The 18,525-nt window shown below is 48.3% G+C and overlaps 1 protein-coding gene across 1 annotated transcript in view; it reads left to right on the top strand.

Annotated features, from left to right (window-relative positions):
- The window catches only part of CLIC6 (chloride intracellular channel 6), an 82,156-nt gene that overhangs the window by 41,233 nt on the left and 22,398 nt on the right, over positions 1-18,525 (top strand). The gene's annotated exons all lie outside the window — the stretch shown is intronic.

Raw genomic sequence — 18,525 nt, 5'->3', positions numbered from 1 at the left:
TTGCGTCAGCCAGATGTTTCTCTTCAATTTCAGGTTGAGGTTGACGCGTCTGAGATTGGGGCAGGAGCCGTTTTGTCTCAGAGGAATTCTGATGGTTCCTTGATGAAACCGTGTGCCTTCTTTTCTCGGACGTTTTCGCCTGCGGAACGCAATTATGATGTCGGCAATCGGGAGTTGTTGGCTATGAAGTGGGCATTTGAGGAGTGGCGACATTGGCTTGAGGGGGCCAAGCACCGTATTGTGGTCCTGACCGATCATAAGAATCTGATTTACCTCGAGTCTGCCAAACGGCTAAATCCTAGACAGGCTCGATGGTCCCTGTTTTTCTCCCGTTTTGATTTTGTGGTCTCGTACATTCCTGGTACTAAGAATGTTAAGGCGGATGCCCTCTCTTGGAGTTTTTTTCCTGATTCCCCTGGGGTTCTTGAGTCGGTCGGCATTTTGAAGGAAGGGGTGATTCTTTCTGCCATCGCCCCTGATTTGCGACGGGTTCTTCAGGAATTTCAGGCTAATAAACCTGACCGCTGTCCTGTGGGGAAACTGTTTGTTCCTGATAGATGGACTAGTAAAGTGATTTCTGAAGTTCATTGTTCTGTGTTGGCTGGCCATCCTGGGATTTTTGGTACCAGAGATTTAGTTACTAGGTCCTTTTGGTGGCCTTCTTTGTCGCATGATGTGCATTCTTTTGTGCAGTCTTGTGGGATTTGTGCGCGGGCTAAGCCTTGCTGTTCCCGCGCTAGTGGGTTGCTTTTGCCATTGCCGGTCCCTGAGAGGCCCTGGACGCATATTTCTATGGATTTTATTTCCGATCTTCCTGTTTCCCAAAGAATGTCGGTTATCTGGGATGTCTGTGACCGATTTTCTAAGATGGTTCATTTGGTGCCTTTGCCTAAATTGCCTTCTTCTTCTGATTTGGTTCCGTTGTTTTTTCAGCATGTGGTGCGTTTGCATGGCATTCCGGAGAATATTGTGTCTGACAGAGGTTCCCAGTTTGTTTCTAGGTTTTGGCGGGCCTTTTGTGCCAAGCTGGGCATTGATTTGTCTTTTACTTCTGCATTTCATCCTCAGACAAATGGCCAGACTGTGCGAACTAATCAGACCTTGGAGACCTATTTGAGATGCATTGTGTCTGCTGATCAGGATGATTGGGTGGCTTTTTTGCCATTGGCCGAGTTTGCCCTTAATAATCGGGCTAGTTCGGCTACTTTGGTTTCGCCTTTTTTTTTGTAATTTTGGTTTTCATCCTCGTTTTTCTTCTGGGCAGGTTGAGCCTTCTGACCTTCCTGGTGTGGATTCTGTGGTCGACAGGTTGCAGCAGATTTGGGCTTATGTGGTGGACAATTTGGTGCTGTCTCAGGAGGAGGCTCAACGTTTTGCTAATCGTCGTCGGTGTGTTGGTTCCCGGCTTCGGGTTGGGGATCTGGTTTGGTTATCTTCCCGTCATGTTCCTATGAAGGTTTCTTCCCCTAAGTTTAAGCCTCGATTTATTGGTCCTTATAGGATTTCTGAGATTATTAATCCGGTGTCCTTTCGCCTGGCGCTTCCGGCCTCTTTTGCTATTCATAATGTCTTCCATAGATCTTTGTTGCGGAAATATGTGGAGCCCGTTGTTCCCTCTGTTGATCCTCCGGCCCCTGTATTGGTCGATGGGGAGTTGGAATATGTTGTTGAGAAGATTTTGGATTCTCGGTTTTCGAGGCGGAAGCTTCAGTACCTTGTCAAGTGGAAGGGTTATGGCCAGGAGGATAATTCTTGGGTTTCTGCCTTTGATGTCCATGCCGTTGATTTGGTTCGTGCCTTTCATCGGGCTCATCCTGATCGGCCTGGGGGCTCTGGTGAGGGTTCGGTGACCCCTCCTCAAGGGGGGGGGGGTACTGTTGTGAATTTAGCTTTTGGGCTCCCTCTGGTAGTTGTAGAGGGTAATGCAGTTGTGCCTGGACTGCAGGATTGGACAGGTGTATCTACTAATTGCAAAGCTGACTGGGGTATATAGCTTTGTAGGACTCTTTAGTCCCTGCCAGTTGTCCATTGTTTTTGGAGGATTCACTTCCATGCTGGTCTCTCCAGTTTGCTGTGCTTTTCTACAAAGATAAGTCCTGGCTTTGTTTTTGCTGTCCACCTGCTGTGGACCTTATAGTTCTGTGCATATTCATGTTTTTGTCTTGTCCAGCTTTGTCTGTGAAGGATTTTTTGCAGCCAAGCTGTGTCTCTGGAGATGCAGATATACCCCCCCATGTCTTTAGTCAGATGTGGTGATTCGTATTTTCTGTGGTGGATATTTTCTAGTGTTTTTATACTGACCGCATAGTACTCTGTTCTATTCTTTCTTTTTAGCTAGTATGGCCTCCTATGCTAAAATCTGATTTCATATCTGCGTATGTTATTTCCCACTCCTCTCACCGTCAATATTTGTGGGGGGCTATCTATCCTTTGGGGATTTTCTCTGAGGCAAGATAGGTTTCCTGTTTCTGTCTTTAGGGGAAGTTAGATCTTAGGCTGTGCCGAGGGGTCTAGGGAGTGTTAGGTACCCCCCACGGCTACTTCTAGTTGCGCTGCTAGGTTCAGGGTTTGCGGTCAGTACAGGGACCACCTTCTCCAGAGTCCGTCTCATGCTGCTCCTAGGCCACCAGATCATAACACATAGGGAGTGAATGAGGCTAAACGAACTGTTGCCGTAAGTGATGCGTTACGCGGTAGATGCGGAAAAACTGCCGGATCTGCTGCAAAAGGCGACTTTCACATCAGCGATTATTGCCAAAGTCACTGCCGATAGTGTCATACTCACCAAAGGGGGAGGCAGCACTAAAAGTGCCTAGGGCAGCAGAAACTCTAAATACGGCCCTGCATATAGTAGATATTTAGTTGGGCACTTGGGGTCCCCTCACTGCCCCGGGGGTAGAGGCCTCAGAGTGGTCTCTCTATAATCTGGGACGTCTTCTATTATAAAGACTCTTAGGAATACAGATCAATAGTTACCGGACACCAGATGTCTCAAGGAAAAGCTCTTAAATAACGTAAGTGTAAAATAGTTCAAGGTGGGACGGACCCCCTATACTATGAAGTGTAAGATGGTATGCCCCTTTAAATTTACGTAGTATGTAGTGATTCTGACACACTTGACACTTGGGGTACCGGATAATGACACTGACACTCGGGGTACAGGATGATGACACTGACACTCGGGGTGCAGGATAATGACACTGACACTCAGGGTACAGGATAATGACACTGACACTGGGGGTACAGGATAATGACACTGACACTCGGGGTACAGGATAATGACACTGACACTGGGGGTACAGGATAATGGCACTGACACTCGGGTACAGGATAATGACACTGACACTCGGGGTACATGATAATGACACTGACACTCGGGGTACAGGATAATGACACTGACACTCGGGGTACAGGATAATGACACTGACACTCGGGGTACAGGATAATGACACTGATACTCGGGGTACAGGATAATGACACTGACACTCGGGGTACAGGATAATGACACTGACACTCGGGGTACAGGATAATGACACTGACACTCGGGTACAGAATAATGACACTGACACTCGGGTACAGGATAATGACACTGACACTGGGGGTACAGGATAATGACGCTGACACTCGGGGTACAGGATAATGACGCTGACACTCGGGGTACAGGATAATGAAACTGACACTGGGGGTACAGGATAATGACACTGACACTTGTGGTACAGGATAATGACACTGACACTCGGGGTACAGGATAATGACTCTGACACTCGGGGTACAGGATAATGAAACTGACACTGGGGGTACAGGATAATGACACTGACACTTGTGGTACAGGATAATGACACTGACACTCGGGGTACAGGATAATGACACTGACACTGGGGGTACAGGATAATGACACTGACACTCGGGGTACAGGATAATGACACTGACACTTGTGGTACAGGATAATGACACTGACACTCGGGGTACAGGATAATGACACTGACACATGTGGTACAGGATAATGACACTGACACTCGGGGTACAGGATAATGACACTGACACTCGGGATACAGGATAATGACACTGACACTCGGGATACAGGATAATGACACTGACACTCGGGGTACAGGATAATGACACTGACACTGGGGGTACAGGATAATGACACTGACACTCGGGTACAGGATAATGACACTGACACTCGGGGTACAGGATAATGACACAGACACTCGGGGTACAGGATAATGACACTGACACTCGGGGTACAGGATAATGACACTGACACTCGGGGTACAGGATAATGACACTGACACTCGGGGTACAGGATAATGACACTGACACTCGGGGTACAGGATAATGACACTGATACTCGGGGTACAGGATAATGACACTGACACTCGGGGTACAGGATAATGACACTGACACTCGGGTACAGGATAATGACACTGACACTGGGGGTACAGGATAATGACACTGACACTCGGGGTACAGGATAATGACACTGACACTCGGGTACAGGATAATGACACTGACACTCGGGGTACAGGATAATGACACTGACACTCGGGTACAGGATAATGACACTGACACTCGGGGTACAGGATAATGACACTGATACTCGGGTACAGGATAATGACACTGACAATTGGGGTACAGGATAATGACACTGACACTCAGGGTACAGGATAATGACACTGACACTTGGGGTACAGGATAATGACACTGACACTCGGGTACAGGATAATGACACTGACACTCGGGGTGCAGGATAATGGCACTGACACTCGGGGTGCAGGATAATGGCACTGACAATTGGGGTACAGGATAATGACACTGACACTCGGGGTACAGGATAATGACACTGACACTTGGGGTACAGGATAATGACACTGACACTCGGGGTACAGGATAATGACACTGACACTCGGGGTACAGGATAATGACACTGACACTCGGGGTACAGGATAATGACACTGATACTCGGGGTACAGGATAATGACACTGACACTCGGGGTACAGGATAATGACACTGACACTCGGGTACAGGATAATGACACTGACACTGGGGGTACAGGATAATGACACTGACACTCGGGGTACAGGATAATGACACTGACACTCGGGTACAGGATAATGACACTGACACTCGGGGTACAGGATAATGACACTGACACTCGGGTACAGGATAATGACACTGACACTCGGGGTACAGGATAATGACACTGATACTCGGGTACAGGATAATGACACTGACAATTGGGGTACAGGATAATGACACTGACACTCAGGGTACAGGATAATGACACTGACACTTGGGGTACAGGATAATGACACTGACACTCGGGTACAGGATAATGACACTGACACTCGGGGTGCAGGATAATGGCACTGACACTCGGGGTGCAGGATAATGGCACTGACAATTGGGGTACAGGATAATGACACTGACACTCAGGGTACAGGATAATGACACTGACACTTGGGGTACAGGATAATGACACTGACACTCGGGGTACAGGATAATGACGCTGGCACTCGGGGTACAGGATAATGACACTGACACTCGGGGTGCAGGATAATGGCACTGACACTCGGGGTGCAGGATAATGGCACTGACAATTGGGGTACAGGATAATGACACTGACACTCAGGGTACAGGATAATGACACTGACAATTGGGGTACAGGATAATGACACTGACACTTGGGGTACAGGATAATGACGCTGGCACTCGGGGTACAGGATAATGACGCTGGCACTCGGGGTACAGGATAATGACGCTGACACTCGGGGTACAGGATAATGACACTGACACTCGGGGTACAGGATAATGACACTGACACTTGGGGTACAGGATAATGACGCTGGCACTCGGGGTACAGGATAATGACGCTGGCACTCGGGGTACAGGATAATGACGCTGACACTCGGGGTACAGGATAATGACGCTGACACTCGGGGTACAGGATAATGACGCTGGCACTCGGGGTACAGGATAATGACACTGACACTCGGGGTGCAGGATAATGGCACTGACACTCGGGGTGCAGGATAATGGCACTGACTCTTGAATTAGACATTTTATGTTTAATATTTCCCCACAAAGTGACTTCTACTTTTCAGTTTCTTCTGCTCGGCACCATTAACCTGCTTAACAGACGAGGACACCACGTCCTTCTTTGTTGCTATGAAAATTGTGATGATGATTTATAAATATTTGTTGGCTTTTGTCTTGTATATTGTATAGGAAATAAAAATATTATGTATACTGTGCTAATATTTACTGTTTATGGGATATGTGCAAGTCTTGTAATACTGGTTCTGACCACTAGATGGTAGAATGCTAACATGTAATAGTAACATGTCCTGATTCATCATGACACAGGGTATACGTGAGTTCCATGACCTGGAAAAAATTACCCCAACCCCCTTAAACAGATCTCTTAACAATCTAAAGAATAAACTTCTAACGTACTCAAAACAGCAGACGGAGACATATGTTGGATTTAATTGGCCACAGCAGCCATTTTATTAAATAAAAGATAACAGAACTTTTATGACAACCCAGAATAGGAGGGGCGGTCCTCGAAGCCCCAAAGTTATAAAAAACTCAGTATCCCAAAAACTCCACAATGTTCAGCCCAGGATGAGTCTTACCCCCAGCCGTAAAGCACCAGCTCAGGGATAGATAACAACCAATCCTGGTCCACCGAACCCACCCCCATGCCAGGGGTCCATAAATCCACCTCACGCGGGATAACCGTACCGCGCCTTGTTAAATTCTCTCATGGGGTGTCCAGGACCTCTCAAGATCCCCACCCCATTGAACCACGATTTACCATTTCCACCGACTTCGAGGACCTCCACCCCCGCCAACTGCCGTGACAATACGCTGACAGCATTCACATAACAAAATAAATACATTTAGACGCCTCTTAAAACAATACTCCAAAAGCCCACATATGCCGACTTCACCCCCCCCATTACCCTAACCAAAAAAGGGAGGGTGGGCGGGAGATTCCTCACTTGTCACGCAGGCACCTAAAATGGATGCCTGCGTGAGGAGCGTGCCCCTTTTTATGTGCCCCCTCCCCACAGTCCCCTAGTTCCACCCCTTATTTTCAAAAAATGCCCCTAAAGCCACCCCTCAAGTTCCCAGTTAACCCCTTACCACCGTATCCCTTCTAACTGCTCCAGCTCCCCAGGTCCCACGTAACCCCGTCATGGCGGCCTCCCTTTACGTGCCGTGGGCCCCCAGTACGGCCTTTCTTGACATAGGGTATACGTGAGTTCCGTGACCTGGAAAAAATTACCCCAACCCCCTTAAACAGATCTCTTAACAATCTAAAGAATAAACTTCTAACGTACTCAAAACAGCAGACGGAGACATATGTTGGATTTAATTGGCCACAGCAGCCATTTTATTAAATAAAAGATAACAGAACTTTTATGACAACCCAGAATAGGAGGGGCGGTCCTCGAAGCCCCAAAGTTATAAAAAACTCAGTATCCCAAAAACTCCACAATGTTCAGCCCAGGATGAGTCTTACCCCCAGCCGTAAAGCACCAGCTCAGGGATAGATAACAACCAATCCTGGTCCACCGAACCCACCCCCATGCCAGGGGTCCATAAATCCACCTCACGCGGAATAACCGTACCGCGCCTTGTTAAATTCTCTCATGGGGTGTCCAGGACCTCTCAAGATCCCCACCCCATTGAACCACGATTTACCATTTCCACCGACTTCGAGGACCTCCACCCCCGCCACGAACACGAATGGCCTGACACCTTAGCCATTCATGTCCCTCCACACCTTCAAGCTTAATTCAATGCCACTACGGATAGCCAAACACCACATATCATTACCCACCGCGTTCAGGTGCACGCCATCAGCTCTCCAGTAAGCTCCTTGACCCGATTCCAAGTCCACATGTCTCACGGCCAACGCGCCATTCCTCACCATAAACCGAGATATGGCCCTGTTTATTTTAATCCGGGCCCTGTTCACCCCCTCGTGTGATCTAGCACCTCTCCATCTTTTACGGGGAATGATGTCGGACCACACCAACAACACTTTTGGAAACATGACCCAGAACCTCAGGATATCGAATTTGATATCCTTAATCAGCTCCCTACAAGACCGTTTAGCCAAATCATTCCCCCCTAAATGTATCACCACGATCTCCGGCACTCTATCCAGTCTAACAAAACGATGAAATTCAGGTAACCATTCCTTCCACACCATCCCCCTTTTACCGATCCATCGTAAAGTCACTGTCTCTCGAGAAAGACCCAACTGACGACCGTCCGGACGAACCGCAGCACGCAACGCAGCCCATACAACATACGAATGCCCCATGATCCAGACGAGCATCGGATCAGGCCCTGCAACACAGAAAGAAAGGCAACAAACAATTAACTTAACACAGCTTCTAACTCACAATAGGTTTGGGCGAACATACGACTGGAATCTTGAAGATTCCCACCTCCCAATTCTCCGAACCACATCCTCACCAAGGCCCCACCTAGCGGCCTCAGTCGCTGCCCCGATCCTGAAGGAGTGACCACTATATTGTGTTGCAGGTAAGCCCGCTGCCGCCAAACATTTCCTAAAAACAGAAATAAACTGAAAACGGGACAAGAAAGACCCATTTTCGTGCACCAAGAATGGCTCGTCTAACACCCCGCCCTTTGCCATGTACTTCTTCACGGATGCCACCGGGCACACCGGGGATCCTTCAACATTGAACAACACCACTTTGCACCCTTTCCCATACACGTCCGTTTTGGAAGCCTTAATAAACACTACCACCTTATTCCCTTCGACATCCACGTTTTCTCTTAACAAAATACCTTTTTTACTAACGGACGGGCTAACCAACTCACCTAACCGAAATGCCCCAAAGAAGGCCAAAGAAAAGGCTGCACAGAACAGAACCACTTCCCATTCGGAAAAACACACCTCTTGCAACTTCCGCTCAATGGCTGAGAGCACCTCGTAAGATACGGGTCGGCGACCGTCCGAAGCCTTCCAGCCTTTCTTCCAACCCCGAACAACTTGCCGAACCAAGAAGGATTTCGTTATATCCTTACCCCCCCTCCATTTAAGGTTGAAGGCTAGCCCCGCCAGAAACTTATTCAAACGTGTCACAGACCAACCTGCCTCCCAATGATGACCTAAGAACAACAACAAACCATACTCCTCCTCCATGGTCCATACTTGACATCCAGGATTCCCACAAGCTCCAAGCCTGATTATAATGAGACCAAGATGAATCCGCGAGCGATTTGGTAAATAACTCTGTTACGGCCCTCGCGGCAGGTTCCACAACTCCACTGGACAATCCCGGCCCGCGCTCTCCACCTGTGGTGCCAAATCCCGGAAAAGCTGCCACTGAAATTGAGAAAGAGCAACAACTATTGGATCAGGCGCTGACAAGCTAACTTCAGATACAATCCATAAGTTAAACTTAAGACCCAGGAAAACCAAGTGCTGCAAGACCTTCACTACTGCAGGCGTAGCCGCTGACAACGAGTTTACCGCCGTCACCGTTCCAACATGCTCACAATGAAAAGAAATCTTCAAATTCCTCAATTTGTCACCCCACAGGGCCAACGCAACTACCCTGGGGAACAAATGCAACAGTAGCCGGTTGTTTGTTAACCCCTCCTCCTTCCATTCTTCCGGCCAAGCCGCTGCTGACCAGCTACCATGAAAGAAAAGACCAAAGCCACTCATTTCAATGACATGCACCAAAATGCCCAAGGAGGTAGCATCTGCCACCGGCTGAATCCACAGAGATCTGCCATTGTACTCGTCCAGAAAATCCGCCCACATCTTCAAATCGTCCCGAAACTCTTTCTTTATCCTGATGAAATGCAAAGGGGACTTTACCCCTACTGTTGCCAAGGATAGGCGGCGGCAGAACGCTCGACCCATCGGCATGATCCTACATGCAAAGTTCAGTTTCCCTAACAACGATTGCAAACTGCGCAAATTTATCTTCTTCAAACCAATCGTATTAACCACATCTTGGCGCAACGCGGTAACCTTGTCTGCAGGTAGCCTACATTCCATTGCTACCGTGTCGATTTCAATGCCTAGGAAGCTCAACACTGTCACCGGACCAACTGTTTTATCCTCCGCCAAAGGCACCCCGAAGTTTTTTGTCACACTCTCCATTGTATGCAACAAAATCGAACAATCTGCTGATTCCGCTGGCCCTATAAACAGAAAGTCATCCAGATAGTGCGAACATGAGCGTATCCCAGACACATCTTTCACCACCCATTCTAGGAACGTGCTGAAGGCCTCAAAGTAAGCACATGAAATCGAGCAACCCATGGGAAGACAACGATCAACAAAGAAGCCGCCATCCCAAAAACAACCCAATAAATGCAAACTGTCAGGATGAACTGGCAACAAACGAAAGGCCGCTTCGATGTCGGTCTTAGCCAGCTTAGCCCCCTTTCCACATGCTCTAACCCACTCCATCGCTGAATCGAATGATAAGTACGACACCGAACTCAACTCGGGATCAATACCATCATTAACCGAAGATCCCTTCGGAAATGACAGGTGATGGATTAACCTAAATTTATTAGGTTCTTTCTTAGGGACCACGCCAAGAGGTGACACCCTCAGATTTGCAATCGGAGGGGCACAAACGGGCCTGCCATTCTTCCCAGAGCAACTTCCTTATTCAACTTCTCCGACACGACCTCCGGGAATTGTAACGCCGATTTCAAATTTTTTCTTTTTAAACTAACATCCTGCTCAACATAAGGGATTTTGAAACCCTCCTTAAAACCGTCGCGCAATAAAACTGCAGCTGACCTATCAGGGTATCTACTTAGAAAGGCCTCCATCACGACCCACTGCACCGGAGTCACCCCTTTTGTCAGCTGAATCTCCAACTTTTTGCCTGTTACCCCTGAAACATTTTGAAGCGCTATGCACCCCCCCGCAGGTTGAACACTCGTGCCTATATTTACACTTGCTCCCGAATCTGCATATGCCATCATTGAAGGCGAAACACAGTCCCTTCTGCAAAGCCGCCGAGTGTCCTGACTGCCCTGAACTCCCGGCGCCCCCGTGAAAAGGCTGGCTAGTCTGACCTAAACGGGACGGGACCATAACTCTCATCCACAACGCTATGTCATAGTAACATAGTAACATAGTAACATAGTAACATAGTTAGTAAGGCCGAAAAAAGACATTTGTCCATCCAGTTCAGCCTATATTCCATCATAATAAATACCCAGATCTACGTCCTTCTACAGAACCTAATAATTGTATGATACAATATTGTTCTGCTCCAGGAAGACATCCAGGCCTCTCTTGAACCCCTCGACTGAGTTCGCCATCACCACCTCCTCAGGCAAGCAATTCCAGATTCTCACTGCCCTAACAGTAAAGAATCCTCTTCTATGTTGGTGGAAAAACCTTCTCTCCTCCAGACGCAAAGAATGCCCCCTTGTGCCCGTCACCTTCCTTGGTATAAACAGATCTTCTTGTCCTTGTGATCCCACCTGATACTTGGCCTAAAAGCCTTACGCTGACGAAACTGTTCGTCATAGCGTAACCAACCCTGTCCCCCATAGGTCCTGTAAGCCTCCCCTATGGCATCTAAGTAACAAAATAATGCCGAGCAATTTTCCGGGGCCTTCTCCCCGATTACGCTAGCCATAATAGCGAAAGCTTGCAGCCAATTTGAAAATGATCTGGGAATCAGCCTATATCTCCGTTTCTCCTCATCTTCTTTTTTAGAGTCCTCCCTTCTAGGTCTATCCAAATTAAATCTCTCTAGGGGTAAAAGAGAAAATATTTCTATGTACTCCCCTTTCCAGATTTTTTCCCTAACCTCTTGTTTTAAATGTGCCCCTAACGGGCCCTCGAAGCAGACATAGACCTCCCCCCTAGCCGCATCGTCTAGTTGCGGTACATCCTCCTTTTCCTTATCCTGCAAAGCTCCCTCACCTGGTGCATCAATTCCTGACCCAGGCCCTGGTGCTGTTCCGTCCTTCTCCCTTGATGAGCTCCCCGTGTCTGCCGCAGGACCCGCACTGCTGGATGTACCCGTAACTTCAGACAACTGTCTAGACCCCTCAAACGACCCCGTATTTCCCAACCAAGCAGCTGACGGCAAAGACCCCCTGCTAAGACCGGACCCCCACAAGCCCGCTAGCTCCCCTAAACCTCTAAGGATTAAACCCATACCCCCGCTAGCAACTCCCGAAGTAATGTCACTATTCCTAGCTTCAGGGGAAACTATGCCTGGCAAATTAAAGATAGGGAAAATGTTCTCACCTAGCTGCCTGGGTGCTGTGAGCCCAGCAGCCGAAGATCCAGCTCCCAGCCGAATGTGTCCTGCATCCCGACCGGCTTGATCCGCGATGTTGCCCGCCGAACTCCTGGCGGCCGTATCCGTGTCCTGGCGACTCGGTGATGCCGTCGACTGCCCTGGTGCTGCGGAAAGGGAAAAGGCCGAGCCAGCATCCTGCCGCCCGATGGAAGATGTGCGGCTCCTTGCCACGGATACGTCCCCGGCACTGCGTACCGAAGCGACGGAATGTCGCCTGCCGGAATCCGGAAAATTTCCGCCACCACCAGCAGAGGACGCAGATCCAGGAAAGTTCCGGCCATCACCAGCAGAGGGCGCAGATCCAGGAAAATCCCGGCCATCACCAGCAGAGGGCGCAGCTGCAGGAAAATCCCGGCCAACACCAGCAGAGGGCGCAGAACTTGCAATATCCAGGCCACCACCAGCAGAGGGCGCTGCTGCGTTGAAGACTCCAGAGCTGTGCACTGCAGAAGGCCGCACGCTGATGCCAGGGCCAGCCGACTGCCGCCCGCATAATCCTCGGCGCTGAGGGGCCACCGCACCTGACCCCCGTCTCCTCGGCTGTCGCTGCCTCCCACGCTGAGCGGCGCCAGCGGGCATGCTGGCGGCCGCCGTACCGGCTCCTGCTCCTGCCGCCCCACGTCGCCCGGACACTGAAGGAGGGGAGGAAGGTTCCACCCCCCGTTGTAGGCCCCGCCGCACTGGAGGATTCCTCCCGGCGCCGCGCTGTGAGGTGGAGGGAACAGCGCTGCTTACCGGAGGGTCCGCAGAGGGGCTCCTATTTCGGCGCCGGGCCCTGGGGATGATGTCCGGGCTTAGGCGCGCCGGAGGCCTAGTCCTCCGCGGCCGGCGCCCGTCCTGCGGTGCCTGCGATGGTGCTCCCGATGTCCCCTGGAGAAGGCTGTTAACGGATGCATTCAGCCAATCTGTCCCCTGGGAGCTGGCTGCCGTCCGGAGACGCTGGAGGATCGCTTCAACGTCCATTCTGGTAAGTGTGACAGAGATTCCTCACTTGTCACGCAGGCACCTAAAATGGATGCCTGCGTGAGGAGCGTGCCCCTTTTTATGTGCCCCCTCCCCACAGTCCCCTAGTTCCACCCCTTATTTTCAAAAAATGCCCCTAAAGCCACCCCTCAAGTTCCCAGTTAACCCCTTACCACCGTATCCCTTCTAACTGCTCCAGCTCCCCAGGTCCCACGTAACCCCGTCATGGCGGCCTCCCTTTACGTGCCGTGGGCCCCCAGTACGGCCTTTCTGGTCCGGCAGTGATCATGGCTCCCTGTGAGTAATGAATTACTCCAAGGCTGCAGTGCTGCTAACCACATTACTACATGAAGGGGGTAAACACTAAACATGTACATCTTTATAGGATTCAGAATGCTACAAGGGCTCATACATCTGACCAATATGTAGGGGGGGACGGCACAGGTCCAAATTTTGCATCGGGGCCCATCGAACTCTAGTTACACCACTCTATCTATCTATCATCTATCTATCCATCTATCATCTGTCTAAAGGGCCGCAGCGCTCACATCGTCCCCTGTGTGAAGACCACCAGAGAGGATAGCATGTATGGAGCTACAGGCCTGGGTGGGTCTAAGTGAGACCCTGAGATTGTTGCGCCAGAGGAGGTTTCATCTGAGCGCGTCCAGAGTAGAAGGAAGATCGGGAGTGATCCTGCCATTCTGCCATTACTTTATACCGGTGTTGTGTGTGTTCCTGTTGGGGCCCTCTGAGATTTTCAGATCCAGCGCACCTTCTACCAGCCTCTAGGCCTCCGCGGGCACCATGGCCCTGAGCTCCTGCTTCCTCGGCGCCCCCACATCTTGCCAACATTTGATGCCATAATTGCCCTCTGGATGACGGGGTAGATGAAGCGTATCGGTTTGTAGTCCCTTGTCATCTACCTGTTATTAGATCGTCGGGTTCCTCTCTCTATAGTCACTAAGTACCAGACCTTGTGGAAAATTACGGACAAATCCTCACCCTTGTGCGTTAGTGAAATTTACTGTTGCCAGGACAATGGGTCACAAATGAGGAAAACGTGCGGTTCCCAGGAACTTGTCGTCCGAGCTGTAAATTGTGCTGTACAACCCTGATAAATGTATGCCCGGCTCCTTACAGCAAGGTCACTCGTCCCTCGCCGCCTGGGCCTGTGTTTGTAGTGGATCCGCTCCAGGAACGTAAACTTGTCACATTACATGAAAAGTGAGAATTGCATCTCTGGAGCCGCTGTTACATTGTGTCACACGGTACTGAGATTTGTTCGGATGCTTACATTAGTCCGTGCACCCTAGTTATATCGGGAGAGGTGCAGAAAGGCATCGGTCTCATGTACATGGCCATATCATGATCCGTAATACTGGACCGTACTGGCCCTCTAGCTCCGATTATACATGGAGAGCCATCACGGCACCATCACGTGACGTATTATAGCGGCATTGTCCGACAGACCCCATACGGCAACACCACAGTGACTAAAGCTCTGACAGACCCCACACAGCAACACCGCAGTGACTAAAGCTCTGACAGACCCCATACAGCAACACCGCAGTGACTAAAGCTCTAACAGACCCCATACAGCAACACCGCAGTGACTAAATCTCTGACAGACCCCACACAGCAACACCGCAGTGACTAAAGCTCTGACAGACCCCACACAGCAACACCGCAGTGACTAAAGCTCTGACAGACCCCATACAGCAACACCGCAGTGACTAAATCTCTGACAGACCCCACACAGCAACACCGCAGTGACTAAAGCTCTGACAGACCCCATACAGCAACACCGCAGTGACTAAAGCTCTGACAGACCCCATACAGCAAAACCCCGCAGTGACTAAATCTCTGACAGACCCCACACAGCAACACCGCAGTGACTAAAGCTCTGACAGACCCCATACAGCAACACCGCAGTGACTAAAGCTCTGACAGACCCCATACAGCAACACCGCAGTGACTAAAGCTCTGACAGACCCCATACAGCAACACCGCAGTGACTAAATCTCTGACAGACCCCACACAGCAACACCGCAGTGACTAAAGCTCTGACAGACCCCATACAGCAACACCGCAGTGACTAAAGCTCTGACAGACCCCATACAGCAACACCGCAGTGACTAAAGCTCTGACAGACCCCATACAGCAACACCGCAGTGACTAAAGCTCTGACAGACCCCATACAGCAGCACCATAGTGACTAAAGCTCTGACAGACCCCATACAGCAACACCGCAGTGACTAAAGCTCTGTCAGACCCCATACAGCAACACCATAGTGACTAAAGCTCTGTCAGACCCCATACAGCAGCACCACAGTGACTAAAGCTCTGACAGACCCCATACAGCAGCACCGCAGTGACTAAAGCTCTGACAGACCCCATACAGCAGCACCGCAGTGACTAAAGCTCTGACAGACCCCATACAGCAGCACCGCAGTGACTAAAGCTCTGACAGACCCCATACAGCAACACCATAGTGACTAAAGCTCTGACAGACCCCATACAGCAGCACCGCAGTGACTAGAGCTCTGACAGACCGCATACAGCAACACCGCAGTGAGTAAAGCTCTGACAGACCCCATACAGCAACACCGCAGTGATTAAAGCTCTGACAGACCCCATACAGCAACACCATAGTGACTAAAGCTCTGACAGACCCCATACAGCAGCACCGTAGTGACTAAAGCTCTGACAGACCCCATACAGCAGCACTGCAGTGACTAAAGCTCTGACAGACCCCATACAGCAGCACTGCAGTGACTAAAGCTCTGACAGACCCCATACAGCAACACCGCAGTGACTAAAGCTCTCTCAGACCCCATACAGCAACACCATAGTGACTAAAGCTCTGTCAGACCCCATGCAGCAGCACCGCAGTGAATAAAGCTCTGACAGACCCCATACAGCAACACCGCCATGACTAAAGCTTTGGAATACGGACCCCATACAGTGTCGGTGCGCAGAGAGCTGAAAAATGTATGAGCCTGGACTCCTCCAACTTTTCATTTTTGCACTTTTGATTTTTCCTTCCCTGTCTTCCAAGGGCTGTAACTTATTTTTTTCCATCGACACGGCCGTATGAGGGCCTGATTTTTGTGGGACAAGTTCTAGTTTTGAATGACACGATTTAAAAAAAAAGGGGAGAAAAAAAAGGGGAAAAAACTTCTAGTGCAGTGAAATAGTTAAAAAAACACGCAATTGTTCTGTTGGTTTATTAATTTTGTTTTTACAGTTTTTACAGTAGTATAAATGACCTGGCAGCACAATTCTCCATGTCAGTGCGATTACGGCGATACCAAACTTGTGTAGTTGTTTTTTATACTTTATATTTTTATAATTCATTTATACTTTAAAGTTCTAAAAAAACAAAGTTCAGAACTTTGTAAAAGAAAACTTTTCGGTTTGTGTCGCCATTTTCTGAGATCCATAGTTATGAGATATGAGGTCTTGTTTTTTCTGTGTCGTTTGTAGTGTTCCCATTTTGGGGCGCATACTAAATTTTATTTTGGCTGTAGGTTTTTTTTTTACGTAGCTGCAGTGACCTAAAAAACATCAATTCTGGAGTTTCAGTTTTTGTTTTTTTTTCGTTTACCATTCTGGTTTATTGTTTATTATATTTTGACAGGCTGGACCTTTATGGTTGCGGCCGTACCAAATATAAAAAAATAAATAAATATATATATTTTTTATTCACCAGAGAGGATTTGAACCTTCGATAGTGTGATCTCTTGTTCTATACCGTATACAACAGTGACATATATAGCGTATAGTGAAATTAACCTTCTCTTATAAAGCCCAAGGGATGCTATTCATAGGAGGACCAAAATGGCAGCTTACACTCACATGATCGCTGCAGTCAATCTCTGGCCTTGTGTCATCCATGCAGGTTGATCTGCTGATGCACCAAGGAAGTAAAGACAATCGGGGCGTATGGATACATTTTTTTTCTTTTTTTTTTTTGCACATTTTCTGCTTTTAGACAATTTTTTTTAAATTCCTGAACAACCTCTTTACTGCCATACTGTCTATATTATATTATCTTTTCTGTCTGCTCTGGGGGAGTCCATGAGTCCTTATAGGAAATAAGGGTGGGGTTGTTGTAATGTGTTGACCGTACTCTTCAAAAAAGAGTCTCTAAAAAGTGGCCACTAGGGGGAGCCAAACTGACCATGAATTTATGCAGATCCCATTACAATCATTTTACAGAGAAAACGCCAAAGAAACCTATCGCTAATTGCTCCAAGAAATGTAAAAAATGCATTCGTTGTATTAGACACTCACATGCCCCAACAGGTATAAATCATGTCAATAAAAGGGACAGTTAAATGGAGACGTAAATAGTATTATTTATGCACAGATCATGGAGTGAATGTCACAGCCATCAAGTCAAGCAACTTGCACCCGATATATATATTACATTTTAACTTTATTTGATATACAAACCAAGGTTTAAAAAGTTGTCAATGGAGATACACGCGCAAAATATACCGCAACAAACAGGTTTGCACCAATCCAATGCAGAACGTTCACATAAAAATTCCTTATATCTATTAGGGTAAAGGAAAGATCCCCTATGAAGTTAGACTGTTAGTCACATGTCACACAATACATTTGCACAAATGCATGGTATTTATATGTTAACTTTCTGTATTGGACTAGTGCAAACCTGTCTGTTGCGGTATATTTTGTAAGTGTATCTCCACTGACCACTTTTTATACCTTGCTTTGTATATCAAACAAAGTTAATATATTTTCAACTTTAAAAAGTCGCAAATTGATGAATTGTTAAACTCTACCCACAAAGCGGAAAAAAAAAAAAACAGATGAGAGCATACTGTATAAAATAGACTTAAAAAAGGCACCAAAGGAATAATGAATTAGTCAAAAAACAGGTACAAAGGCAATAAAGAAATGGGGCACTAGTCTAAATTTTGATAAATTAGATTCCACTTGTGGAAAAGATTATTCTCAAGCTGTCTCTTGAGCAGCACAGAGCTCTGAACTCTCCATAATGCCAGGTCTCTGGCAGGACAAGCTCTCCTCGGTGAGTGACAGTTCTTGTGAGCAACAGAACTGTAGTATTTGTAGAGCTATAAAGCTCATCACACGATCTGCTATAACACATTGAGCCATCAGTGGTGTGCTATGAGTCGACACTGCTATCCTTGTATTTACACAGAGATAACAGGGCATTTGAAC

The sequence above is a fragment of the Ranitomeya imitator genome, chromosome 3 (assembly GCF_032444005.1).
Source record: "Ranitomeya imitator isolate aRanImi1 chromosome 3, aRanImi1.pri, whole genome shotgun sequence".
Classification (NCBI taxonomy): Eukaryota; Metazoa; Chordata; class Amphibia; order Anura; family Dendrobatidae; genus Ranitomeya; species Ranitomeya imitator.
Note: the sequence above shows the minus strand (reverse complement) of the source record. Positions and strands in the feature narration are given on the sequence as shown.